Source organism: Hemitrygon akajei, unplaced genomic scaffold (genome assembly GCF_048418815.1).
Source record: "Hemitrygon akajei unplaced genomic scaffold, sHemAka1.3 Scf000046, whole genome shotgun sequence".
Lineage (NCBI taxonomy): Eukaryota > Metazoa > Chordata > Chondrichthyes > Myliobatiformes > Dasyatidae > Hemitrygon > Hemitrygon akajei.
The window spans coordinates 6,139,541-6,154,860 of NW_027331932.1; the positions used below are offsets into that span (position 1 = coordinate 6,139,541).

At 42.5% G+C, this 15,320-nt stretch overlaps 1 protein-coding gene across 2 annotated transcripts in view; it reads right to left on the reverse strand.

Moving 5' to 3' along the window:
- Nucleotides 1-15,320, reverse strand: part of LOC140720705 (C-type lectin domain family 12 member A-like) — a 353,185-nt gene that overhangs the window by 281,433 nt on the left and 56,432 nt on the right. The gene's annotated exons all lie outside the window — the stretch shown is intronic.

Sequence of the window (15,320 nt, forward strand, 5' to 3'; positions counted from 1 at the left end):
ACACAAACTATCCCGACTCTTTAACTAACGAAAACATAAACCTTATCGACCGTCGTTACTTTTAACAGAATCGGCGTTAACATTTTAATTCAACATTTCGATTATCTAATGACTTACAGCGTTGCTTTCACTGTGTTTTTGGTGCGTAGGGAACAACTGCTTGCGCTGGACTGCCACATGTGAGCGACCCCCACCCTTGCGTTTATCCCGAACCAGTATTTTCCCATAAGACGCGGCGAAACCGGATGTGATGTCATCGCATGCCGCGATATATTACAGGCAACTGAATTTACTTAAACAATCCTAACTTTACCTAAAAAATGCTAACAAAATACTAAGCGAAAATATTATAAACTAAATAACTGCCGTAAAGGCAGCGCACACCTTCTATAGATTTGCTATGTATAGCCACTGGAAAATAATCTCAGGGCTGTGTCTGCCGTTAGATGTGTACTCTGATTAAAAATTTTCCTTTAACCTTTGAACATTGATCTATCGTTTTGATTGCTTCTCCCGACCTTGGGTATGAACTTTTCCTGCACTGCGAGTATTACTTCTTTAAATCGGCCCGAATGTCAAGCAGATCCTTCTAGTTCACCTTCTAAAGCCTTAGCCGCAACTTCACAAAATGTACCTTCCCGATATTGAATTCACTTGTTTTCGTTTTTACTGATATACTCCCAAAAAAAACTTCGAGACTAACAATGATATGATCACTTGTTCCTAAAGGCACAACAACTTCCGTACTCAAAACTCAGCGTTATGCTTACAGAATATCAAATTTAGACAGGATTCTCCTCTTGCTGGTGCATGAATACACTGGGTCAAGAAACACTTGTTTAACGTTTCAATAAATTCACTCTCCTCTGGTCCATAAGTCACTGGGTTCTTCCAGTCAGTATTTTGGAAGATAATGGTACCCATAACTACAACACACCATCACGGTTTTTTTTAAATCGTCTGATGGAGAAATACGTAACAAGGAATTGTCCTCATTGTGTAGACTAGACTGGTCATGGAGGTATGAATTAAAATAAATAAATTTTTTGAAAAAGCTACGATAAAGATGTGGATGATTCCTCGCGGAAGGATGTGACGTCTGGTAGTTAAGCAAAGTCAGTGCAGGAGAATGTTTAATTGAGGATTGTGGAGATTGTTGGCAGTAATTTAAAGTAAAGCGGGAATGATTCGAAGAAGCAATTATGCGTTGCATGAGGTGGTGTCGGGCTTGAAGAGAAAATATTCACATTAGGGTGAAGCCCAATAATTTACAAGGAGAGTGGGCGAAAGGAGAGTGGATAACAATGCTTTTCAGTCAGTTTTAGAGAGCTTATTATAGAAAAGAGTGAGAGATAAGAAGCATTTTAGCTTGTAGTGGAAGGATGGGAAAATTTGCACTGATTTAAAGACATTATGAATATAATTCTTAAATCAATATTAGAAAAGAAACACAACACTAGAGATCAGAAGAAGTTTCCAAAGCAGATGGAAAAGCTGCACAGCCAACTTGCCCATTCAGAGAGAAATAATACGGGTCTTTGAAATAGAAGAGGACGTAATGACGCATCTCTGTACGGCAGCCTCGCTCCAAACATCTCTTGCCAGCATACAAACCGAAGAACCCTGTACCTCTCTTGGCGATTTCCCCATGTGAGACCAGAAAGAGATCGCAATGTAAGGAAACGAAGCAGGAACTGAAACGGGAATATAACATGCACTACTTCCTTTGTGTTTAAGCATCTGAGAGATACTGCTCAGGAAAATGAGACATTCATGCCTGCGGATTATCATACTGAGTTGTTACAGACAATGATCACCGGAGAGCAGTACACGGTCTAGGTAACGCTGATGAAAGGACATTGATTTGAATGTGTTTCTATAGGAACATATCATTAGGTCATAATACATAGCAGCCTTTTCTCAGTCCTGGAATTACATTCTTCACACTCGAATTTGCGGCAAATACAAGAATAAGGCAGCAAGTGAAGAATTAAACAATCCTTTAAGTTATTTCTGGGTACGAGCAGACTATCTCGCTAGACGTGCCAACCAAATGTAACCAGAGGAGCGGCAAGCACTCAATTAAATTTACGTCAGATCAATGAATGGTGTCCCAAGGGCCACAATGAATAAACATTATATCGAGACAATTTAAAGCCAATAGTCAGATATATGTGGTGTCTGGCAGCACCGATGAATCTAGAATGTCCTTGATATTGTTTCATCCTTCTGTCCTAACACACAGTGAGGAATTGAGGTTCAGTACAAAGTTTTCGAGTGTGCACAAGAAAGTGCAAGTGTGAAATTCTGAGGGAAGTAACACTCTAAAGGAAAATACCATCACTCCATCAGTAAGAGATATCTGGATTGGATTTTGTTGGGGAAATGTTCCCAGTACTGTGTCCAAACCTATTCATTCAGCGGTGGTAATTGGGTTTATTAAGCCTGCTAGTATGCAACAGAACGTTGATTTACTCTGAATCCTATACTTGGTCATAGATTGCAGGTGAGAGAACGTGGACGCCGTTGGAGATTTAATGGCGCGCTGAGGTATTTTAAATGGTTTGAATATTAATCTGCGGACGATACATAACTTCCAGCGTCCATTTGCTTTAGACATGGAAAAGATTTCTCAAATGTATGATTCTAATCATAGATTATCTGTGAATTGTTCAACACTTACAATTATGTCATTTTCTGTGATAGTTTAAAGTGTGAATGCATTGAGAACGTAAAATATAGCACAGGGTCTGGATATCTGTCAGATCACTTGAAATATAAAGATAGCCAATTCGTGCGTAAGTGAACGGAAGGCACTCGTGTTTGTTAGGTTTGTTTTGAGAGAATGCTTGAATTAATCCTCCGTTCGACACCACAATTGTCTATCTCAAAATCTATGTTTCCTTGAGTGAAATGCATTTCCAGGCCCTGATGTGAATTTCAGAGGGTGGGTTTCTTTCCAAAACTGTTAGTGTATCTGGGCGACTATCACCCTCATTTACCTTCCTTGTGCTCTTTAGCATATTTGATAGGGTATTTCACCCTGGCAATTAACCCTCCATATGCCAGTAACCTGCAACGGTTTGACGATAGAAAAGTTCAAGTTTGTATTTTTGGTTCTGCTTTACCTGCGTATTTAGAATATGATCTTTTATTTGTCTCCTTTTGTATTGATTTCAGACGGAGACGCGGATTCCTCCGCGGCCGGGTGGAATCAGGGTTAAAGGGATCGAAATATGAGTGTGACTATTCCGGCCACGACAAATTCATTGTTGAAAGATAAGTTGGCAGATGGGCAAATTCATGTATAATTGAAATTGGAATTTGGAATTGGCATTTTGGGAGATTGGTTGATCTGGGGAGCACTAACAGATGCTGCTGAAGACTATCAAATGTTGAGTGTTATGGATTCCATTGAAAATATTTCTTTCGGTGTCATTGTAGCATCAGCCCTGTAATATGCCAACGGGAGGTCAGATTGTAATGCGTGCAGTTCCATTCAGAAATTCAGAATTTTGCACACATCGTCAGCAGTAATTAAATAAAATATCCACGTGTTGCAGGATGGTCAAATTACAGTCGGAATTTCAGAACACTTTCATTGCGGAGTGGAGACATAGTTGTAAAGTCTATTAACGTGTATCCGTTACTTGTGGAACACCACTGACCACCGTCTTCCTTGCAGAATTCCTTCCTTCTAGTATCTAATCTGCCTTCTGTTGATAAGCCCATTCTCAGTGTACACAATCTGGTTTCGCTCGATCCAATGCCGTCTCACTTTCTGAATGTGCCTATCATGCATATCCCGGTCAAACACCTTACACGATTAATACACCCCGCATCGACTGGTTTGTCTTCATCAGTATATTTGTTCACATTTTCGAATAATTCATTTAGGCTCATATGGGAGGACCAGCTCCTACAAAACCATGCTGACTGTTCTCATCCAGAATACATTTCTCCAGATATGCATAAATCCCATCTCTAAGAATCCTCCCCGGGAGCTTGCCCACCCTGACGAAAGGCTCAATGTCCTGTAAATCTCAGGACTATCCCTACTGCATTTCTTGAAAAAAGAATTAACAGTCACCATCCTCCAATTCCCCGGTAATACTCCTGTGGCCAGTGAAGACACAAATATCATGTTTAAAACCGCAGTAGTATCATCGCCCGCTTGCTCTAGTTACCTGGGGTACATATCTTCTATATATAAATATAGAATGGTTTATTTTAATGGTTTACAATTTTCCAAGGCATAGATCGTAACGTAGGGATGTCCCACTGTATCCGTCTTTTTATCAAGGTCGCGCTCACCGGCTGACACCGAAGCAAAGTATCATTAAGGACCTTCACTGCCTCCTTGCACTCCAGCCAGATGTTTCCTGATATGTCCCTCCCACCCTCTCGTCACCCTCTTGTTCTTCATGTACCGTAATGAGACACTCAGAGGCATTCTCATGTTCCTTTCCAATTCTTCTAAGTTCAGTTCATTTCCTTCCCGCCCAACTTGTGACTTTCCGCAGCCCTGTCTGATCTTTTCTTCCTGAATCTTAAGTATAGTTCTCTCTTCTTCTTGACGAGGTTTTCCATATCTCTTGGCAACCAGGGTTATTTGACGCTACCTTCCGTTCCTGGCTGCAGTGAGACAAGTCTATACTGAACGCCAATCAACTGTTCCATTAGCAAATCATTTATTGCGCATTTCAAGGAGCACACCATTTCCCAAATTCGGCTCCAAATGCCTACCTAATAGCACCAATTAAACACATTCTCTACTGTCAGCTCCTAGCACACTGAATGCTTATGGTAAATGTCGAACAGTTGACCCGCGAGGAGATCTGTGTCATTTTCTGGTACCAGGTCCTGAATAGACGGTGCTCTATTCCCCTGCCAGCTTATTGAGAAATACTATCATACTTATTTTTTATTATTACTTTTTTATTATTTTTATTATCATAAAGGTTCTCGGGAACCTTTTATCCCGAAAAAGTGCCAATGAATATTAGGGAAGTTTAATTTGATTGTGACAACAACCGTGTTAATATGCCACCTGTCCAAAATCAACCTCTTCATCAGATTCTTCTTGTCTCTACCTTTTTTTTTTGATTTAGAGATAGTGTGCGGGGTCCCAAGCGAGTGATTGCTTCCTTTCTGCTTCTGAGTTCTAATCACTGTCTATAAATAGACAATTTATAGACTGTTTATTCCATTTCCGCAGCTGTGTTACTGTCCGTGTGTTTCAATGGCACTCACTTTACTCTCTTTAACCCGACACTGTCAATTTTCAATCATCTGAACACGGGTTTGTCCGGAAGCCATTGCTGTCTTTGTCTGTCTCAAGTCTCTGCGATAGTTTGGAGAAAGTCAAACAATGTAACAATCACGAAAGTCAATTGAACATTTGCCCAGGTTCCTACCTCAGCTGTGTGAAGTATACAACCTTCCGTGGATTTTGCAATTTCAGGATGACCAGGCAAATGATTGTTTGGATTCATGACCTACTCATTTGTAAAACCGTTTTATTAGAAGCTTCCACTGAGTTTGTAAAACTGTTTTGTCAGAGAACTGCGCAATTGGACGTGGATGTTATCCGCACAGACGGCCATTTAACGTAACCACATACTTCATTCCATCCTTCAGCTCTTTTCTGAACTTCCTCTGTGTCAGAGTATAGATGCAGGTATTGGTGCACATACTCAGAATTTGCAACATGAACCCGAATTGTTGTAGTATATATACCGGGGAACTGAAATATCTGTCCTGATAATCATAGTTTTGCGTTTGCCATTTCAGGGAATGAGCTACATAGGGGATCCAAAATAAAATAAAATTAGCTGATATAGCAAACAACAAAATCATCGATTTTCTGCGGTTTTCTATCTCGGTATCCTGCTGATTTTCACTGCCGTTCCGAAGTCCTCTGCGGACTCTATTGGCCGCAATGATATGCCTCACTGTTAAGCCATTGAACACTAGAATTAAGCCGATTGGTAGCAAAGGTGTTAAAATGCTATCCAGCAATTCGTATCCTCTCCACAAGGGTGAAGTATTGTATTCATATGTGAGGGCGCAATGCCACGGTATGTTGTCAATAATGACGTAAGGTTCAACGGCAAAGTAAAACGGGGCACATCTCCCGACGCTCACTATAACCACGGTCACCATAACCACCGTTGCTGCTCTCTCAGTGCAGTAACGTTCCCGCAGCTTTCGACAACATATCGCGATGAAACGATCGAAGGTAAAACTGACCGTAAACCAAACAGAACAGTCTCTCGTCGCAACCCAAAATACAAGTGCTAGAGCACATACCGGAGTGATGAGCAGGGATCTGGATTGAATGTAGATTCTTCTGATCTCATCCAGTAAAACGGCAACAATAACCACCATCAGGTCCGCTGTTGCCATTCCAACCAGGTAACGGGTGATGCATTTGGAGAGTCCGCATTTTCCCCGAGATAGGATCACAATCGCCGTTAAATTAACTACAGGAAATTTGCAGGAAAATAAAAACAACACAGAATTATCGGTAGTTACAACTGTCTGAATTTCCACCATTCTTCCAATGATATGCAGGGTGTAGTTTTTTATGGAAGTCAAACAACAGAAATGCAATGCAGCCGGCTTCAGACGGTGCACTCCGGATGGAGGACAATAATGGACCGGAGTGGCCGTGGGTTGGCAACCATCCGACAGGTTATAGCCGGCCATCTGATTCTCACGACGCACGGCCCACGAACAACGCCATTTCAATTACTAAAGATGAAACAGCTGAAGGGTATATTTGTAGTGAAATTAATTAGGTGCAAATCATGAGTTCTAATTTAGCGATTATGGAGGAACCATAATCGTGTCGATATTCGGCTGGAGGGGCATTTGAAAAATAAACTGACGATCTAGAATAGCGACGAATGTCGTTTCAGAGAGCCGAGCAAGATCAGACTATGAAACTATGGACATATCGGCAACAACTTATTTAACGAAAGAGAAAAAAATCATGATGTCAGAAAGATATGGAAACTGAAACTGAGGGTAGCATTTGTGCTGAGTAAAAGTCAAAAGCAAGACGATGGCACCATGCACCATGCATGATAGAGCTTCAGTATCTTACCAGGGACACCGATCGCTACAATTGCAGGATAGAAAATGCCCGCGATGTAGTAGATCGCCGCATATTCCATATTCCGTCGGAAGCAGCGTTCAATTGTATGGAAATTTCCAACTATATGGAAATTTCCAACTGGTTATCAGACTTACAGAGTTATATGCAATTCAGTGTAACTCCTCTGAGGCAATTAGTATGGTTATGACATCAGTCACATCAGGGACAACCAGCTACACCAACCGTGCCATAAATTCGTCTACACAAGGGATGTTACAGATTGTTAACTTTTAAACAAATGATAATATGAACGTTTCCAACATATAGTTTGCAAGATACGAGGTTTCAGCTGCTGAAATGGGACATCAGCAGTTCGGTATGAAGCACAGAGCATCTACTCGTGAATAACTTGATCACTTTACTCCACTACCATGACTTGTGTTGCAGTCTATTTAACTTCAAAGACATTAGCCAGAGCTTTCACAATTCTACAAGCATTTCTCAATTATATTCGTTTTCAACAAAAGTAGACAGAAAAATACGTGATCGATCAGCAAGTTCCCCGGCAGCTCTATTATTTGTGAGGAAAACTGGATTGAACACCATAGCGTGCAACGCATTCAATTGACACTGACACTGAGTGCTGAAAATCCAAAGTGCCGATTATGTCCCCATGAAATACTGCCGTCACTACATTATTTTGTTTCTTCAGTTGTGGTTTTGTTTCGTATGTTGTCTTCCAGTTTTCAGTCAGACACATCAAACCAAAAAATCTTGAATCCAACACAGATTTAGGGTAAGAGGCCAGAGTGTAGATAGTTGATTCCTTGACTATGACGAGTCTGCTGCAGGGATTGGTGCTAGGTCCGCTGCTATTTATCATGCAGTTGGTAGGATATTACCTAAACACTAAGATTGTATACAGAATTGTTTTGCAGTGGCATACAATCTACAGTCAGATATGCAATCAGATCAATGTGTATTGATCAAACGGATCGGCTGAAAAATTGCAGATGGCGTTTAATACAGACAAGTGCGAGGTATTGCACTTTGGAAGGAAAAACCAAGACAGAACATGCAAGGTAAATGGTAGGGCACTGAGGAGTGCAGTAGAACAGCGGGATCTTGGAATACAGATAAGAAATTCCATAAAAGTGGAGTCACAGATAGAGAGGGTAGTAAAGAGAGCTTTTGGAACGTTTGCCTTATAAATCAAAGTATTGAGTATAAGAGTTGGAATGTTATGGTGAGTTAGTATAAAGCATTGGTCAGGCCGAATTTGGAGTATTGAGTGCAGGTTTGGTCACCGAATTACAGGAAGGATATCATAAAGTTTGAAAGAGTGCAGAGAAGGTTTACAAGAATGTTGCCGGGACTTGAGAAACCCAGTTACAGAGGAAGGTCGAATAGGTTAGGACTTTATTCAATGAAGCGTAGAAGAATGAGGGGACATTTGATACAGGGATATGAAATTATGATGGGTATGCGTACAGTGAATGCAAGCATGCTTTTTCCACTGAGGCTGGGGGAGAAAAAAGAAACAGAGGACATGGGTTAAGGGTGAAGGAGGAAAAGTTTAAAGGGAACATTAGGGAGGGCTTCTTCACACAGGGAGTATTGTGAGTATGGAATGAGCTACCAGATTAAGTGGTAAATGCGGGTTCACTTTTAACAGGGGAGAAAACTTCGACAGGTACATGGATGAGAGGAGTATGGAGGGATATGGGTCAGGTGAAGGTCAGTGGGACTAGGCAGAAAAATGCCAAGAAGGACCAAAAGGACTGTTTCTGTTCTGTAATGTTCAATGGTTCTATGGTTCTATGATGGCCTGATGAAAGATGCCTTCCAAGAGCCTGTTGGCCCAGGCCTTCAAGCTGCAGTATCGCTTGCTGGACGGAAGTACCTGAAACAAATTATAGTTGTTGAGGCTGGACTCGGTTTTGATCCTCCGGGCCCTTTTCACTCATCTACTGATGTAACTATACTGCGGAAAGGAAGCTTCTCATCCTCAGATGCGCTGGGTTGCCAACACCGCTCTCTGCGATTGAGGGTAAAAACATACAAAACCTATAGAGCACTCTATGTATACCTTCGACCGACAAATCTGTGCTGAACATGTTCTTATCTTAAAATTACCTTGGCTTACCCACAGCCCCTCTATTTTTCTAAGCTCCACGTACCTATCCAAAAGTCTCTTAAAAGACCGTATCGTTTCCGCCTCCACCACCATCGCCGGGAACCCATTCCACGCTCTCAGCACTCTCTGAGTAAAACAAAACTGACCCTGACATCTCCTCTGTATCTACTTGCAAGCACCTTAAGGCTATGCCCTCGCGTGCTAGCCATTTCAGCCCTGGGGAAAAAGCCTATGACTGTCCACACGATCATGCCTCTTATTATCTTGTACACCTCTATCAGAACACCTCTCATCCTACGTCCCTCCAATGAGAGAAGGCCGAGTTCACTCAACCTATTCTCATAAGACAAGCTCTACAATACCGGCAACGGTCTTGTAAATCTGTAATGCACTCTTTCTATGGTTGCCACGTCCTTCTTGTAATGAGGCGACCGGAACTGTGCATAGTACTCCAAGTAGGGTCTGCCCAGGGTGCTATATAGATGCAACCTTACCTTCCGGTTCTGAATCTCAGTCCCACGATCGATGAAGGCCAATACACCGTACACCTCCTTAACCACAGAGTCAACCTGCGAAGCAGCTTTGAGCGTCCTAGGGATTCGGACCACAAGACTCCTCTGATCCTGCACACTGCCCGCAGTTTTACCATTAATACTATATTCTGCCTTCACATTTGACCTACCAAAAATGAACCACCTCTCACTTATATGGCTCGAACTCCATCTTCCACTTCTCAGCTTAGTTTTGCATCCTGTCAATGTCCCGCTGTAGCCTGTGACAACTATCCACACTATCCACAACACCCCTAACCTTTGTGTCATCAGCATGTTTACTAATTCACCCCTCCACTTCCTCATCCACTTCATCTATAAAAATCATAAAGAGTAGGGAACCAAGAACAGATCACTGAGACACACCACTGTTCACCGGCCTCCATGCAGCATATGACCGTTCCACAACCACACTCTGCCTTCTGTGTGCAAGCCAAATCTGAACCCACAAGGTAATGTGCCCTTCGATCTCCAGCATCCTTACTTTGATAAAAATCCATCTACAACAATGCGTTTAACGACATCCTCAGAAAAATCAGTCAGGGTCGTAAGGCGCGGCCTGCCTTTGTAAAAGCCATGCTGATTATTCGTAATCAGATTATGCCTCTCCGAATGTTCATAAATCCTGCCTCTCAGGACCTTCACCATCAACTTACTAACCTCCGGGCTATCCCTGCTCCCTTTCTTGAAAAAGGGAACAGCATCGGCATCACTCCAGTCCTCCGGACCCTCTCCCGTCCTCATTGATGATGCAAAGATTATTGCCAGAGTGTCAGCAATCTCTTCGCTCGCTTTCCACAGTAGCCTGGGGTACATCCCGTACGCTCCTGGCGACTTATCCAACTTGATGCTTTCCAAATGCTCCAGAACATCCTCTTTCTTAATATGTACACGTTTAAGCTTTTCAGTCCACTGCAAGTCATGCTAAAATCGGCAAGATCCTTTTCCGTAGTGACTACTGAATCAAAGTATTCATTAAGTATGTCTGAAATCTCCTCCGGTTCCATACACACTTTCCCACTGTCACTGTTGATTGGTCCTAATCTCTTACGTCTTCTCCTCCTGCTCTTCACATAATTGTAGAATTTATTGAGGTTTTGCTTCATCCTGTCAAACTGGGCATTTTCATGGCCCCTTCCAAATTTCATTCTTATACTCCTTCCTGCTAGCCCTATAATCCTCCAGATTTCTATCATTTTCTAGTTTTTTTTTTGAAAATTTATTCTTGACTACTTCTGTTCCTGACTAGATTTTCAACATCCTTTGTACACCACGGTTTCTGTACCCTTCCATCCTTTCCATGTCTCATTGGGAAATACCTACGCAGAACACCACAAAATATCCCCTGAACATTTCCCAAATTTCTTCCGTACGATTCCCGGAGAACATCTGCTTCCAGTTTATGCTTCAAAGTTCCTGCCTGATAGACTCATATTTTCCCCTTACTCCAATTAAACGTTTCCCTACCATGTCTGTTCCTATCATTCTCCATTGCTCTGGTTAATGAGATGGAATTGTGATCACTAACTCCATGATGCTGCCCCACGGAGAGACCTGACAACTGACCAGGGATCATTTCCAAATACAAGATCAATACACCTTCTCCTCTTGCAGACCTATCTAAATATTGTCCCTGGAAACCTTTTGAATACATTTAGCAAACTCAACCCAATGTAGGGGCCAATGGCATGGATATGCAAGAAGGAGGAAGTCCTGCAAAGAGAGTTTAGGAGTTAGGTGCAAAGTTGAAGGACAGGACCGGCAGGGTTGCAATCACATGCTAGTGAGGCTAGAACTTTGCTCGTTTCAATATTTGTTTCTAAGGAGCCAAGGTTTTAAATTTCCACGTGTTCCGTATACAGCTGCACAACGTTTGAAATATCGTTCTCGGTGTTTCTGTGAGTATACCCGTCCGTCAAATACACTGAAAGGTGAACCATCGGACAAGATGCAAAGAGGGAGTGTTTAACCAAATGTTAACCAGTAAAGGCGTACAACTATTCAAAATATCTTATAATGAAATATAAATCCAGCTGTCACTCGCATAGGAAAGAAATGTCTCAGGGTTCGAATAAAGAGAGTTCTGCAGTTGGGGAGAGATGTGAACCTCGGTCTTCGGGATTTGCCCAAACACTCCCCTCAGTACACGGACCAGGCCAGCGGTGTTTCTGCCGCTTCCGGTCTATCACTGACCACACAGATGAGTTTGTTGCTTCTGCAGAGTCATCACTGACCAGATCCTCACGAGTCATGCACCAAAGGACAGGGTGAGTGCAGACAATTACTCTGGAAGGATGGAGAGCTGCTTCAGTTAAGTGCATGGAACGATCGGGTGGGCGTGACAGTTTTATGAATTGCATTTAATATATGCTTCAGCAGGGTAAAGATGGTAGAGCCACAAACACGAGCAATCCAAATGAAGGGTGTTCATCCCACACCAGCATCTCGGCTGCTATGCAAAAAGGGTTAACGGCATCTCTCATCTTACAGAATAGAAATAATGTAAATTCCACGCAGGGTTTCGACGTCACAAGAGAGTTTCTCTCTCATATTAATAGCCGTCCGACTCACCGAGTTCTCTCAGTGTCAACGTGAGCAGCCGCCCCGGCACTGACAGCGACTGGAGGACCCACCAAGCGGGACAGAGAGGACATACTTTGGGGAAAGAAGCTTTGCTGGCTCCGGAATGGATCAGAGTCTGCGAACAGCAGTGTGGAATGTAACAGGAATTCGGCAGAATCCCCTCTGGGCTGCTGAATTTCTCTTTGCAAATGATGTGTGGATAAACTTGCATTTTCGAATCCTGTATGCAATAAAAGTAATTCGGGTGATTTACTACCCCGTCCTCGATATGGTTGCTCTTCCAGGTGAATCTCTCTCCAAAGCTTAATTACGCACCTATATTTAACTGCATTCCTTTCATTCTAATGTGTAAAACGAATTTGAAATTATTGCTACTGTCACACACCAGATATGAAATCTTCAGCACTCTAAAATCTGCAACCGATGCTGTTCACTGTGGCTTTTAGAAATGTTCCAGTGTAATAGTCAATGATCTGATCGGCAAACTGTGTTCAATCTTTGCTCGAATTAGTTTAGGGTCAAGGCTTTGATATTTTGCATCTGTAGACGTTGCTTCATTTTTGTTTCCACCATACTCGCCTCGGGAATATCTGGTGCTGAATCAAGGTGCTTCTCGCGTTGTGTTCCCATTGAATTTAATCTGATCTTAATATCGGCAATATTCCCGGAGACAACTGCTCTGTTGTCTATTGGCGATGGTCAGTGTAACCTGAGATCCAAATCCGCACTATTCCTGCAGGCGACTGTTCGGACTGTGTCATCTACACGCCGGGGTCACTCCCCAACAGCGACAGTCCACAAGCGTACTGAAGTTTCGTACGGGCCAACCATGTCATAAACAGATCATTCCTCCGTTCTACTTCTCCCAGGGCCAGCTGTCTATTCTTAAACTCTCGGGAGGTCCAGAGAACCCCCGGCCCTTTCCTCGCGGTTCTCTATTGGCATTCGTCCCACTGCAGCTCCATCCTCACAATATCTAAACTTATCAACTGTTCCGCCCCTTCGAAATTCCACATTCTCCTTTCCTGTCTCCAGCAAAGTAAATATTTCATTTCCCTTGATTCCCTTTTAGATTGTCACTCTGACGCTATCGTGAAATTGTGTAATAATGAAAGCAAAGAGAAACGGCCCATTATGTGTCTTCTCCTCAAAAAGTTAAGCTATTTTGAATCCTCCCGCCTCTCTTATTCTCTGGTCATTTCAAAAAAATAGTAATCCTCATATCAACAACATAAGCTTCGGCGTTATTGCTCGAAGTTTGAAATTATTCCTTGAAATCCGTTTAAATGTTCTTCATCAAAAGGAAAGCGTTCACAATTTCCAGTATCCCTCCATTAAAATGTTGCGATGACTCATGCTTCTCCTCACCATGTTGGCTGTATCATAGTTATATCTACGACTGGAACTCAACTTTTGTAAAATGCCAATGTTTTTACTGATATTTGGCGGGCGCATTTGACTCAGTGATTTACGGTAGTCGTCGCCTAAAACTGATTGCATTCTCCGATTGCATTACAAAAATGTCCTGAACTGATGGTTTTGTTATCATCGGAGTTTGTATTGAGCTGTGAACTCAATCCTTGCTCAAAACTGATAACAGACTTGCAAACTGTAAGATTGCGAATAGGCCACGATATTCTTACTGTGCTACTTTGGAAGGGGGATCACAGCTGCGGCTAAATAATATTTCGTCAGGAACGGAATAAAATGCATATGAATGAAGGGAATGCCGTTCATACCGGAAGGTGTTTCTGAAGGGGATAAAGTACCTTGCAGGAATTATTCCAAGTGAGTACGATCTGAGCAGGTAACCCTCGGTCTGTGATCACATCATTTGATGCAGGAAGGTCGGCTCTTCCACTCAGCGTTCCGGAAAGTCTACCCGTTTCTCCAAGCTTTATTTCGGCTGCCTTGGATCAGTTGACGGGTCGTGTGAAACTTGGTTCGATACCGCAGCTCTGACACACGCGCTCAATGAGCGAATTCAACGGAGCTACTGCTGACAGGATGATCAGTGACAGGACCCTTTTGGTTAATGCATCGGGCTAGCATAGGATCTATCATAGGATAGAGAGGATGCTCAAGACCTTTGCACAGTACTGTACTACAGTAATTTTATGCATTGCACTGTGAGGCCACTGCAAACAAAACAATTAATTCAGTGACATAAGACAGTGATGATGAACCTGATCTGCTGTTGACTGACAGTGAGAAGAGAGCAGGGAGAGGGGAATCACGGTTGGGAAAAGAAGATAGAGGGACGGAGCGGGAAGCACTATAGAGACATTCTGTAAACAATTGTTTGGAATAGAATGACCTTGCCGGTGACTCAGGACTGGGTGTGTCTGCACCCACGCCAACCCGTCCCGGCAGTCCTCCTCTGCCACTGTTCCACATCCCCACCCTCCCATTTACCAACACCGTTTGCTCCCGCCAGATTCGCAAACTCGCTCTCCGCTATACGTTGATGAAGTTGGCCCTGTTCAAAAGTCTCAGGCAACCCAGCTATATTATATATGCGTAAGAGTTTTGCACGGTACTTTATCATGATCAAGGGCAGGAGCCTGTGTCAGTGTTGCGGACATTTATTTCATGGCAATTACGTTTCACCGGAGTTAGTATTTAATGCTGCTTCTACCTCTATTCCCTCAACATGTACGAAATTGTCCAATCATCAGTGATCGTTATCTTTGATATTTAATGCTATTTCCTGGGTGATATTTGACCGCAAATATTCTGCTCGACTTTTCACAGATTTCACATAGTAATTGCTTTTCATTAAAATTAAAAACATGACTAAGCATAGAAACGCACGAGTTATATTAGATGTCCATTTAATGGAGAAAGCTTCCTGATGAGTACTGACTGATTTTTTTATACTTCTCACAGTGAACCTGGTGACGATTTTAATCTTGTCCAGAGGAAAGTGTGGTCTCTCTAGAGTGGT